General features: G+C 39.5%; 1 pseudogene; it reads right to left on the bottom strand.

The window, feature by feature from the left end:
* Positions 1 to 1,724: 1,724 nt before the first annotated feature.
* Positions 1,725 to 2,713, bottom strand: Gm2915 (predicted gene 2915; annotated as a pseudogene).

Genomic DNA, 12,098 nt, shown 5'->3' with positions numbered 1-12,098 from the left:
GGGTATTTCCTCTATAATGCCAGATGCTGGAAGAAAATGAAAGAACCACTCTATTATAATTTCTGTATTAGATTCAAAGAGAGAGGGAAGACACTCTAGTAGCCTTTAAAGAGATAACAAATAGATCCCCAAGTGTCAGCATTTGACTACAAGTGCCTGGGAGCTAAGTAATAGCACAGTAAAGATAACCAGTATTTCACCAGCTGTGAAGAGGAAATTGAATATTATCAGTACTTAAATTATGTTGTCAATCACCTAAACCAAGGGATGAAATAGAAAAATATGAGAAAATTTAGGAAAAGATAATTTTCTATTTTTTGGATCTAAGTAGGTTTATTTGCCATTTTATTGTGTGGATTATAGTAATGGAAGTTATACTAGGCTTGAATGGGCTGGATAACTGTCTTAGTCAGGGTTTCTATTCCTGCACAAACATCATGACCAAGAAGCAAGTTGGGGAGGAAAGGGTTTATTCATCTTACACTTTCCACATTGCTGTGGATCACCAAAGGATTTCAGGACTGGAACTCAAGCAGGTCAGGAAGCAGGAGCTGATGCAGAGGCCATGGAGGGATGCTACTTACTGGCTTACTTTTCCTGGCTTGCTCAGCTTGCTATCTTATAGAACTCAAAACTACCAGCCCAAAGATGGTATCACTCACAAGGGGCCCTCCCCACTTGATCACTAATTGAGAAAATGCCCCACAGCTGGATCTCATGGAGACACTTCCTCAATTGAACTCCTTTCTCTGTGATAACTCCAGCCTGTGTCAAGTTGACACACAAAACCAGCCAGTACAATAACAGTTTTGATAATTGATAGTAACTGAAAAGCTATAGAATAAGGCTTACATACAATTAAGAAAATACACTGAAAAGAACAATAGAATTTCAATAGAGCACAGTTGGTAGTTGTGATGGTTTGTATGAGGTTGGCCCAGGGAGTGGCAGTACTAGGAGGTGTGGTCTTCTTGGAGTAGGTGGGGCTTTGTTGCAGTAGGTGTGTCACTGTGGGCATGGGCTTTTATTTTTTTAACTGATGCAAAATATTTATTTCACATTACTTATTTTATGCATTAGTTCCCTCCCTCAACAGACTTGCGGTGACCACATCTTTTAAATCTGTAAATAATATTGTCAAAAGAATCTTAATCTTTGTCAGGCAGTGGTGGCTCACGCCTTTAATCCCAGCACTCGGGAAGCAGAGGCAGGTGGATTTCTGAGTTTGAGGCCAGCCTGGTCTACACAGTGAGTTCCAGGACAGCCAAGAGAAAGCCTGCCTTGAAAAACAAACAAACAAACAAAAAGAAATCTTAATCTTTGAAATCTTCACAAACATTTTTATTTTACAATCCACCCTGAATATCAAGGCTGCAAGAATAGCATTTCCTATATCCAAATATTTTAAAGCTGTATCCAAAAGAAAGAAAAAAAAACATACACAAAAACCCCAGAAATGACCCCATATGCTTGGCTAAGGGCTGTTACCCCAGAAGCCAAAAATAAAATACTATATCCAAGTTATTAGCATTAATACAATTATAACTTCAACAGTCAGTTTGTCATTGACAATGACTACTTGAGCACAGGGGTGAGTGCCCAAGGGCTGGTAGTGGAAGCTGTTGAGCAGAGCAGCGTCTCCTCCCTGCATCTCTGCCCTGACAGCTTCCACTTGTGCACAGCCCCACAGGTACTGTGTGGGTGCTTAAAAAAAAAAAATCCCACCACACCAATGTCTATTAAGCAGATATCAGGGAAGGACAACAAAAGCTAAGCAAGACAATGGCTCTCTCTTTGGGATATGATTATTTCCTTTGTGTATGAAGTATTCAACAGCCTAAGAAAAGGAAAAGAACAGTTTGTATTCTCTGAACACAAGGCTGAGCACAGTAGGGCCGGTCGTCGGTGAGCATTTATATTTCTACTTCCAGGTATCAGTGTCTGGTGTCTCTCAGCTGCTTATTTACCTATCTGAGCCCTCACATGGCAGTGCAAGTACTTCTCCGTGGGGAGAACAGGCTGGAAGTACAGCTTTGTAAGAAGCCATTCTTGCCACACCCGTTTCTCCGTAACTGCTCCGTTCTCACGTGGAACTCCCGGAGTTCATCCTATGTGAGTGGAAGGCAACTCCCATCATTTTCTGGGTATTCCTGCCATCCCATTGCTTTTAATAACCTGTGCTCTGCTTCCAGAGAGCATGACAGGAACTCTCCTTCTACCGCGTTAGAGAAAGACAACCTTGTTCTCCACTTTCCTTTGGATTGGGTGTGTGGCTGCCCTCCTATCTTAACCCCTCCAGCTTGTTACAGTCTCCATTTCGTTCATCCTTCAGAGTCTTCAGGAACTCACTCTTTCTGCCTGGCTCATCGGGTCAATTTGGTCAGGCAAGAGGAGCTGATCTCAATCGGAGGGGTAATACTGGAGGGACTCTGAGAGGGAGGTGGTGCCGGCTTAGACATCGTGGCCATAGTTGACACTTTGTTCCCATTTGCATGCTGGGATCCTGAGGAGGTGAAAGCAGAAGAAAAGGCAGCAGCAGAATCCTCTTTGGAAATGTTTTTGATGACTAGCATCTTTGAGGGTTGCTTGGCACCAGGTGGATTTCCCCACATTCCAGAAGGGGTCCCAACGGGTCTGCATGGCTGATTCTGCTTGCCAGCTTCTGGATTCAAAGGCGGGAAAACGGGAAGTCTTCCTCTTCGAGCTGTAACTTAAATAGGCAAAACATGGGCATCTGCACATTGAGTGCAAACACTACTCACAACAAGGTCATTGCTAGAAAGACAAGTGGTCTCAGGTGTGGGCAAGAAATATCATCAAGGTGACAGGTGAAAAATGTAATAGAGCTTCAAAACGGTAAGAGGGCTTCTGCGCAGTCAATACCAGTGGCAAAATAGCCACAACAAAAGCTTTTAAAGCAAATCTCATTATCTTACACAACTGCTTAAAGCAGCGTGCAGATGCTTTTATCGCCTTTCACCTTCAAAATCTAAAGACATAAGAAGTCTTGTTTTGTTTTGTTTTTGTTTTTTTGTTTTTTTGTTTTTTTTGAAAAAGGAATCCAACAGAAACTTGATATATTTTTCCTGCCACAGGATAGCAGCAAATTTCTTGGTATAAAGCTCCTAAATATATATCCTGTTTCGGGTGCACTTTAAAATACTGGCATGGTCTTCATCTTACGTACGCTTGTAATCTGAAGAGTACCGGAAGTTCACTGACCCTTCTTACAAAGTAGAGATCTCTACACTCAGTAGGTCTCCTTTGGAGAGTCTTAATATATTTTAATAAATTTTTAATTATTGTTTTTACATGTCTTTAAAAAGATTTATTCTTAGATTTGTCCTTTTTTTGTTGGTAATGAAAAGATGAGACGTTAAAAATCCATTTTAAGCGTAAGACATCATGAGAATTTGCAGCATGAAGCAGGGATATAATGAATTCAGAGACAGACATAGGAAGAACTATCTAAAGGAAGAATGATCTACATGGGAGGATTTATCTCAAAAAACAGTTAATTTTAATGTGGCCTTTGATCAAATCTAGCAGTTTGATTCTCTTTATTACTAAACATTTAATTCTCTTAACTTTTTGGCATAAACAATCATTTCCTACTTTAATTATTTTTTATCCTTTTGTTTCTAATACTCATTTTTAACATGTTACTGCCCTTAATACAATAAGAACTTAAATAAAATTTGAATAAAAAGTATAGTGGTGAAAAATAACCTTATATTAGTCCTGAATTTTAAGAAATTGCCTCTAACTACGTCTTTAAAGATATTTCTGGTCTTTATAATGGAAACTCTTCTTATGGATCATAGACATTTAAATTGTATTCAATTTGCCTAAGGATCGGATTATTTATGCTTCTTTCAAATTACTAGTTGGAAATGAGTATATGAAATGCATAGGCTGAGCTTTAGTTTTTATCTATAGTAATATATAAATGATATAATATTACATGAAAACAATTTTGTCCTCATAAAACAGTTTTGTGTTTCTGGGAAAAAATATAAATATACTTTGATTATTTTATAATTTTTAATACTTGCTGAGGAAAGTTTGTAAATGGTAATGCTGTTATCATTCTGGTTAGTAGGATATTCTCCCCTCATATGTTGATTTAGAAAATTTTTTCACTCTTTCTTACTACAAAAAAACCTTGTATTACAAATAATATCCTAGTCAGCTTTGTTAGATTTACTTTTCAAGTATTTGAATTTCTTGTGTTCTGTGTATGTGTTTGTGTGAGTGGTATGTGCATGAGTATTTTAAACTATTAATAGCTTAGTGATTATGGAGACATACTGCGTTCCTATGTTTCTTGGAAACTTACATAATATATATGTATATCTATATACCTATGTATATGAGTACATGTACTAATTATAGTACAACATATCTGTGGTGTGTATGGTATTTTTGTTTGAGTTTGTTCTTATGTTGTTGATATAAATGTTTTGAACCATTCTCTTTGTTTTTAATCTTGTTTTTATCTATCTTCATATTTTATGTCACAAGTACCAATGTGATCATCTGAATGAAAATGGCCCCATAGACTCATAGGGAGTGGCATGATTGGAGGTGTAACCTTGTTGGAGTAGGTGTGGCCTTGTTGGAGGAAGTGTGTCACTTGGGTGTAGTGTGGGCTTTGAGGTTTAAGATGCTCCAGCCAAGCCTAGTGGCTCACTATCTAGTCTTGCTGCTTGCAGATCATTATATGGAATTCTCAGCTACCTCTCTGGAGCTATGTCTGTCTGCAAGCCACATTGTTTGTCCCCGTGATGATAATGGATTAAACTTCTGAACTACAAGGCAGCCACAATTGTATTGCTTTATAAGAGTTGTCTTGGTCATGGTGTCTCTTCACAGCAATAGACTTTAAGACATTTTGGGTTCTCTCTTTTATTCTGATTGCTGTATCTTCATCTGTATGTGTTTGTAGAGATATAGCTCATTTAGCTATCACTTTTATAGGTCTAACTGGTCTTTTAGTTTGAAACCCAGATGGCTTGGTTTGCTGGACTCATTATGTATCTTAATTTTTCTTCAGTTTCCTGTCTCTGTTTTTCTGTCATGTGAATAGTGTCTGTATTTCCATTTTCAGCACATTACTTTCACTATGCTTTGAATTTTTAACTTTTAGAAGCAATGCTCCTTTTTGTTGAAATAACTACTCAGTCTTTATTGCCATTTTGTTTTTTCATGCATATCTATATGTATGTAATTTTTATTTTACAATTAATTATTTCAAGATTAGAGTCATTCTTTATACTTCTAATTTACATTTAATTTTTTTTTTTGGTTTTGCTTCCATTTCTATTTTATGATACCTTAAACTTTTTGATTAACATTTGTAATTCTGAGTTTATATCTTGCTTAGCTTACTCTCTGATACATCAAGACCTATGCTGGCTATCTTTTTCCAGTAGAGACTTAGCAGGTTTTGGCAGTTACTTCAGTTGCTACTGTCACAGATTTGACTTCTCTTTTGTCACTAGAGACCAGGAGTGTAGGGCTTGTTCACTGATCTCTCTAAATTTGCTTTACCCTCAGATTTTTCAAAGATTCTCTTTTGAGTGCTCCTGGGAAATCTACCCCTTTTATTTTGCTAACAATCTAGCGATGTTCTTCAGTTCCAGTTTGCTGTTTGCATGCTTCTGTTTTTTAACTCTTAGAGTTTTCTTTATTTTCATTTTAACTAGAAACATGTCATTCATATAATAAGATAATAAGAGAATTTAATTATATTTTGGTGAGAGATTGCTTTTAAAGTATGATTCAACCTCCTAACTGAAGTCCTGCAGTGCTTTAAATCTGCTATCTTGACAAATACCATGATTCCTTTACACCAGTTATAGCTTTACTAATGATGAGAGAGACATTAAAGACTATTGCTAAGTTTTTTTCTCTTCCTCATTCTCTTTGTCTAGTATTACCAGAGGGTAATACTATGTAGCCAAAAATGACCTTGAAATCCTGAATTTCCTGCCTTAACCTCTTCAAGTGCTAGGATTACAGCCAGGCAACTTTATGGCTATTTCTAAATTGATTTAATATTAATATAATGTGATATTAATATATGTTAAATTTTATATTTTATTATTTTAATATTGTATTAATGTGTGTGCTTGTGCGTGTGTATTTCTCTGTGTGTAGGTGTTTGTGTGTGTGTGTGTGTGTGTGTGTGTGTGTGTGTGGTATGAATATGATTTGCAGGACACATGCTCCCCTATGTTCATAGCAGCCTTATTTATAATAACCAGAAGCTGGAAAGAACTCAGATGGCCTTCAGCAGAGGAATGGATACAGAAAATGTGGTACATTTACAAAGTGGAGTAATAATCAGCTATTAAAAACAATGACTTCATGAAATTCTTAGGCAAATGGATGGAACTAGAAAATATCATCCTGAGTGAGGTAACCCAGCCACAAAAGAATACACATGGCATGCGCTCACTGATAAGTGGATATTAGCTCAAAATACAATACCCAAGACACAATCCACAGACCACATGAAGCTCAAGAAGAAGGAAGACCAAAGTGTGGATGCTTCAGTCCTTCTTAGAAGGGGGAACAGAATAGTCATGGGATGTAGAGAGTGGGAGGGACTTGGGAGGAAGAGAGGAGGGCAGGGGCGGGGGGTTGGAGGGAGACGGGAACAATGATATACAGAGGGTCAGGAATTTGAACAGAGGTATATAGCAATGGAAGATGGAGAACTGGGGGATGCCAGGAAAGGAAGAAGCTCCCAGAACCCTACAGGGATGAGATTAGCTGAAATGCCTAACAAAGGGGAGGGAGAACCTGTAGAGACTATATTCAAGACTATATAGTCAAGGCCCCTGGTTGGGGTATGGGGCCACCCACCCTTCTCAAAATTTTTAACCCACTATTACTTCTGTCTAAAGGAAATACAAGGACAATGTGTGGAGCAGAGACTGAAGGAAAGGCCATCCAGACACTGCTTCACATGGGGATCCATCCCATATACAGATACCAAACCGATACACTACTGCAGATACCAAGAAGTGCTTGCTGATAGGAGCCTAATATAGCTGTCTTTTGAGAGGCTTTGCCAGAGCCTGACAAATACAGAGACAGAAGCTCACAGCCAACCACTGGACTGAGCACAGTGTCTCCAATTGAGGAGTTAGAGAAAGGATTGATAGAGCTGAAGGAATTTGGCACCCTACAGGAAGAACAACAATATCATCTAACCAGAACCCTCCAGAGCTCCCAGGGACTAAACCACCAACCAAAGAGTACACATGGAGGGACGCATGGCTCCAGCTGCATATGAAGCAGAGGATGGCCCTGTCAGGCATCAATGGGAGGATGGGAGGAGAGGCCCTTGGTCCTGTGAAGGCTGTTTGCCCCAGTGTAGGGGAATGTCAGGGAGGTGAGGTGAGAGTGGGGGGGCACCCTTATAGAAGCAGGTGGGGGGAGGACAGGATAGAGGGTTTCTGGAGGGGAAACTGGGAAAGGGAATAGCATTTGAAATGTAAATAAGTAAAATATCCAGTTAAAAAAAAAGAATATGGATTTGCCAATGCCATGGTATACATATGGAAGAATGGACAACTTTGTGAAGAATGGACAAACTTTTTGTGAAAATGGGTGATAGAACTCAGGTTTCCAGGCTTAGATAGCAAGTGACTTAATCCTCTGAGCCATGCCGCCAGCCCTAAGTCAATTTTCTACTTCCAAAGTTTAAATCGGAAACACTCTGGGAAAAGGTGGGGCATTGCTATTTTGTTTTACACATAAGCTAGAACTATGATTCTCATAGTTTTCTAAAGTATGTGTTATCACAAGGTAAATTTACATGCTATTTAGAAGGCCTAAGTGAAGAAGCCCCAATTAGCACTCATTATTCATGTCTAGGTCACCTTTATAGTGGCTGAATGCTGGGATGGGCTCCTGGCTCACCTCCCCACAGAATGACAATATTCTTACACCCTTTGATAAATGGTCCCTTTTGCCCTTTCAGAGACCTAGGTAAGGCATATGTTCGCCTCTGTATTAAAAGGCAAGGTCTTCTATTAATTGGCATGAGTGATGATTCTCTAACAGACCTGGATTCTAAATGATCCTTGTGGGTTCCATTGTCCTGTGAGATTCAGTTCATTCAAACTGACTTCACTTTGCATTCAGTACTACGCCAGCTTCCCTCAATCTGCTTTATTTACTTAGTCACTTCTGGATCAGAGCCAGAAGAAAGCACATTTTGTTTAGTAGATGTTTTTACTGTCCTTGGTTGGTGGCGTCAGTCACTTTTTATTTGATTCCTCATTATCTCCTTTAGGACTCTTCCTCCCAGGCCTTCTCAATATTCAGAATAATAGTAAACTCATTATTCCATATTATTCTTAGTATTTCTGCTTATCTGAGCAGACTATAAATTATATCAGAATGATCATTAAAATCAGGAAAATTAAAGACAACAATTTAGCCTTGTGTATGCTGTTTTCATTTCTTCTGGTGCAGTGATAACTGATCAAAACTGATCAGGTGAGGAAAGAGTTTATTCAGTTTGTGATTTCAGATCACAACTCATCACTGATGGAATGCAAGGCAGGAATTCAAGGCAGGAACTTGAAAGCAGGCCTGCTTGCCGTCTCACAGTTTTACCTTTGACCTAAGAAGCTGCTTTAGAGTCCACAAAACATGGTAGGAATGATGGAGTGTGCTGCTTGCTGGCTTGCAGGCAGGCTTATGCTCAGTTAGCTTCCTTATACATTCTATGATCAACTGACTATGGATGGTACCGCCCACAGTGGGCTAGACCCTCTGACATTAATTAACCAGACAGTTTGCCACAGACAGGTTCACAGTTTAAAGTAATCTAGATAATTTCTCAACTGAGCTTCTCTCTTGGATAATTTTAAGCTGCGGTAAATTGATACTCATAGCCAACCGTTGGACTGAGCCTGGGACCAGGAATGGAAGAGTTAGGGGAAGGGATGAAGGAACTGAAGGAGATTGCAACCCCATGGGGGGGGACAGTATCAATTAACTAAACCCCTCATATCTCCCAGGGACTAAACCACCAACCAAAAAGTATATATGGGCCAGTTCAGGGCTCTAGCTACAGATGTAGCAGAGGATTGCAGCAGAGGACTACCTCACCTGGTATCAGTGAGAGGGGAGGCACTTGGTCCTGTGGAGGCTTGATGCCCCAGAGAAGGAGGATGCTAGAAGGATGATTTGGAAGTGGGTTGGTGGGTGGGAAACATTCTCTTAGAGGCAAAGGAGAGGAGGATCAGGTGGAGCTTTCTGGAGGGGAGACAGGGAAGAGCAATAACATTTGAAACCTAAACAAATAAAATGATTAATAAAAAATAATAATCACAGTAGTTAGCTCTGCTGCTACTTTTCCTTTCATCTTGAGAAATTTACCTAATCTTTCAGTTGCCTGAAGTTTCTAACAATCTCAGAAATAAAATGAGGATCATAATAATCTTAATGAGAATGTGATCTTAGTTGAACTTATCAAAGAAATCCAACTCTATCTTTCCTGTTTGTAGTAGTCTGAATAAAGTCATGGCAATGTTCTTTTGTCTTTTATAACACATTCACACACACGCACACACACCGAGAAACCACAGAGACACACAGAGGAAGAGAGAGAGAGAGAGAGAGAGAGAGAGAGAGAGAGAGAGAGATGTGTTGACAAAAAGAAAATAGGTCAATGTAAACTAATGTCAGCTTTCTATAGTTATTTATAAAATCAGAATTATATAATTCCAATATGACTCTTATACTTGAACGAATGTTCAATCATAATGAAGAAATGAAAAATAGATTGTAATAGATTCAAAGAAGAAGCACATTAATACTTCAGGAACATTAAAATGTATGCATAAATGGAAGCGAAATTGATTTCATTCACAATGAAGGGAAGACAGTTGAGTGGCTACTTGGCATGGTGATTTGTACATCTAATGGAAAAAAACTTTTTAGCTTTTCTATAAGTCATATGTAATTTACTTGTCTGTACAATAGCTCCCAGAAAATCAAGTTGTATATAGAGCTGAAGGCTTTGCTAGGCACAATGCATGACTTTTCATGGCATCAATAATTTTTCCTCAGTCTTTCAGTCATCTTTGCTTAGATGATCAATAATGTCATATTTAGTATGATTGTAAGTGCAAAGATGAACATTGCATTGTTCTCATTTTCCCAGTGTGTTCTCTCTTTTCAAAACAAATGGGACGCTCCCATCAGTTTCTGACTGTTGTGTATTTTTAAAGATTTGTTTATTTATTTTATGTATATGAATACACTGTGCTGTACAGATGGTTGTGAGTCATCATGTGGTTATTGGAAATTGAACTCCGGCCCTGCTCGCTCCAACCCAAAGATTTATTTATTATTATATGTAAGTACACTGTAGCTGTCTTCAGACACACCAGAAGAGGGCATCAGATCTCACTATGGATGGTCGTGAGCCACCATGTGATTGCCCGGATTTGAACTCAGGACCTTCAGAAAAGCAGTCAGTGCTCTTAACCTCTGAGCCATCTCTCCAGCCTGTACAGGCTGCTTGTATCTTCCTTTCTCATGCACCTAGTCACTGGTGCTGCGGATGCACTGGGCTGGAGAAGTGAAGAGAATCCTTTGCTGGACAAGCGATGCACTCCAGGAGCATATGCACGTTGCTCTGTGCTGTAGAACCTTTGGCTTTCGAGGCTGTGTTTTCTAACTGTGGTAGTCCTGTGCCTGCTATACTCACACCTTCTGCTTCAGGATTGCCCTTGCTTGTCATTATTTGAAAATTCCGTTTATAGATGAAGACATTTTAATTTGGTTTTTGGAAAAGGCTTTGGTTTAGGCAAGTGTAATCCATTCCTGAATTTTCATTTAAGTCAGTATTAAGTAAAACCACATTTTACTAATTTGTTTTTCATATTTACGGCAGGACCCAGGTAAGGACTGACTGGATTTTACTTCCCAATCAGCATTCATCTAACAGTCTTCTGCCTGAGTGCATAGCTTTTGTTTTTTGCTGGTTTTTTGTTTCCCTGCTTGTCATCTTAACTACTCAATTGTTTTCCTTCTCTTCTTTCTGCAATGGCAACTGTATGCTTTTGAACAGAGCTCATGATTTTCATGAATTCTTTTTCACACCCATCAGTTATTACTTGCTTTAACACTTGAAGTCCTAGCTTCTTCTTATGTAAAATTAAAGATAGAGCTTAAATTAAATAATCTCTGCAAATTACTTAACATGCTGATCATAAAACACTTGTTATATTCCACACTGACCCTGTAGCTGTACTCTTGGGTTCTTTGAGATCACTGAATATAAAATTAGAGGGTTAGTACTACTGGGCAAGGTAATTATATGAGAATTCTAGCTAATATCTATTAGGAATTCATTACAATATTTTCTCTTTATCCATGGGGTATACAGTTTACAAACCTCAGTGGATTCTCAAAATAGGAGATGATAATGAGTCACACACACAACACACACACACACACACACACACACACACACACACAAACCCCTTATGCATATACCAATGATGAACTTCAAGTTACAAAGTAATCACAAAGCAGCAGCGGTCGACACCTGGGTTCCGGGACTCCGCAGGACCTAGGAAATTAGTCTGAACAGGTCAGAGGGTGCGCCAGAGAACCGGACAGCTTCTGGGAGGGGCGGAAGCACAGAGCCGCTGAGGCAGCACCCTTGGCGGGCCGCAGACAGCCGGCCACCGTCCAGACCAGAGGACAGGTGTCCGCCTGGCTCAGGAGGCGGCCTCAGCCTCAGGAGCAGCGGTAGCCATCTTGGTTCCAGGACTCCCTGGAACTTAGGAAATTAGTCTGCATAGGTGAGAGTCTGCACCACAGAAGCTGACAGCTTCTGGGAACTGCCAAAGCAACACAGCTTCTGAGAGAGGCCCTGTTTTGCGCCTTCTTCTTCGAACAGGAGGAGGTCCAAAAACAAGATATCTGCGCACCTTCCCTGTAAGAGAGCTTGCCAGCAGAGAGTGCTCTGAGCACTGAAACTCAGAGGAGAGAATCTGTCTCCCAGGTCTGCTGAGAGACTGTAACAGAATCACCAGAAGAACAATCTCTAAACAGAG

This window comes from Mus musculus, chromosome 12 (assembly GCF_000001635.26).
Source record: "Mus musculus strain C57BL/6J chromosome 12, GRCm38.p6 C57BL/6J".
Classification (NCBI taxonomy): Eukaryota; Metazoa; Chordata; class Mammalia; order Rodentia; family Muridae; genus Mus; species Mus musculus.
Note: the sequence above shows the minus strand (reverse complement) of the source record. Positions and strands in the feature narration are given on the sequence as shown.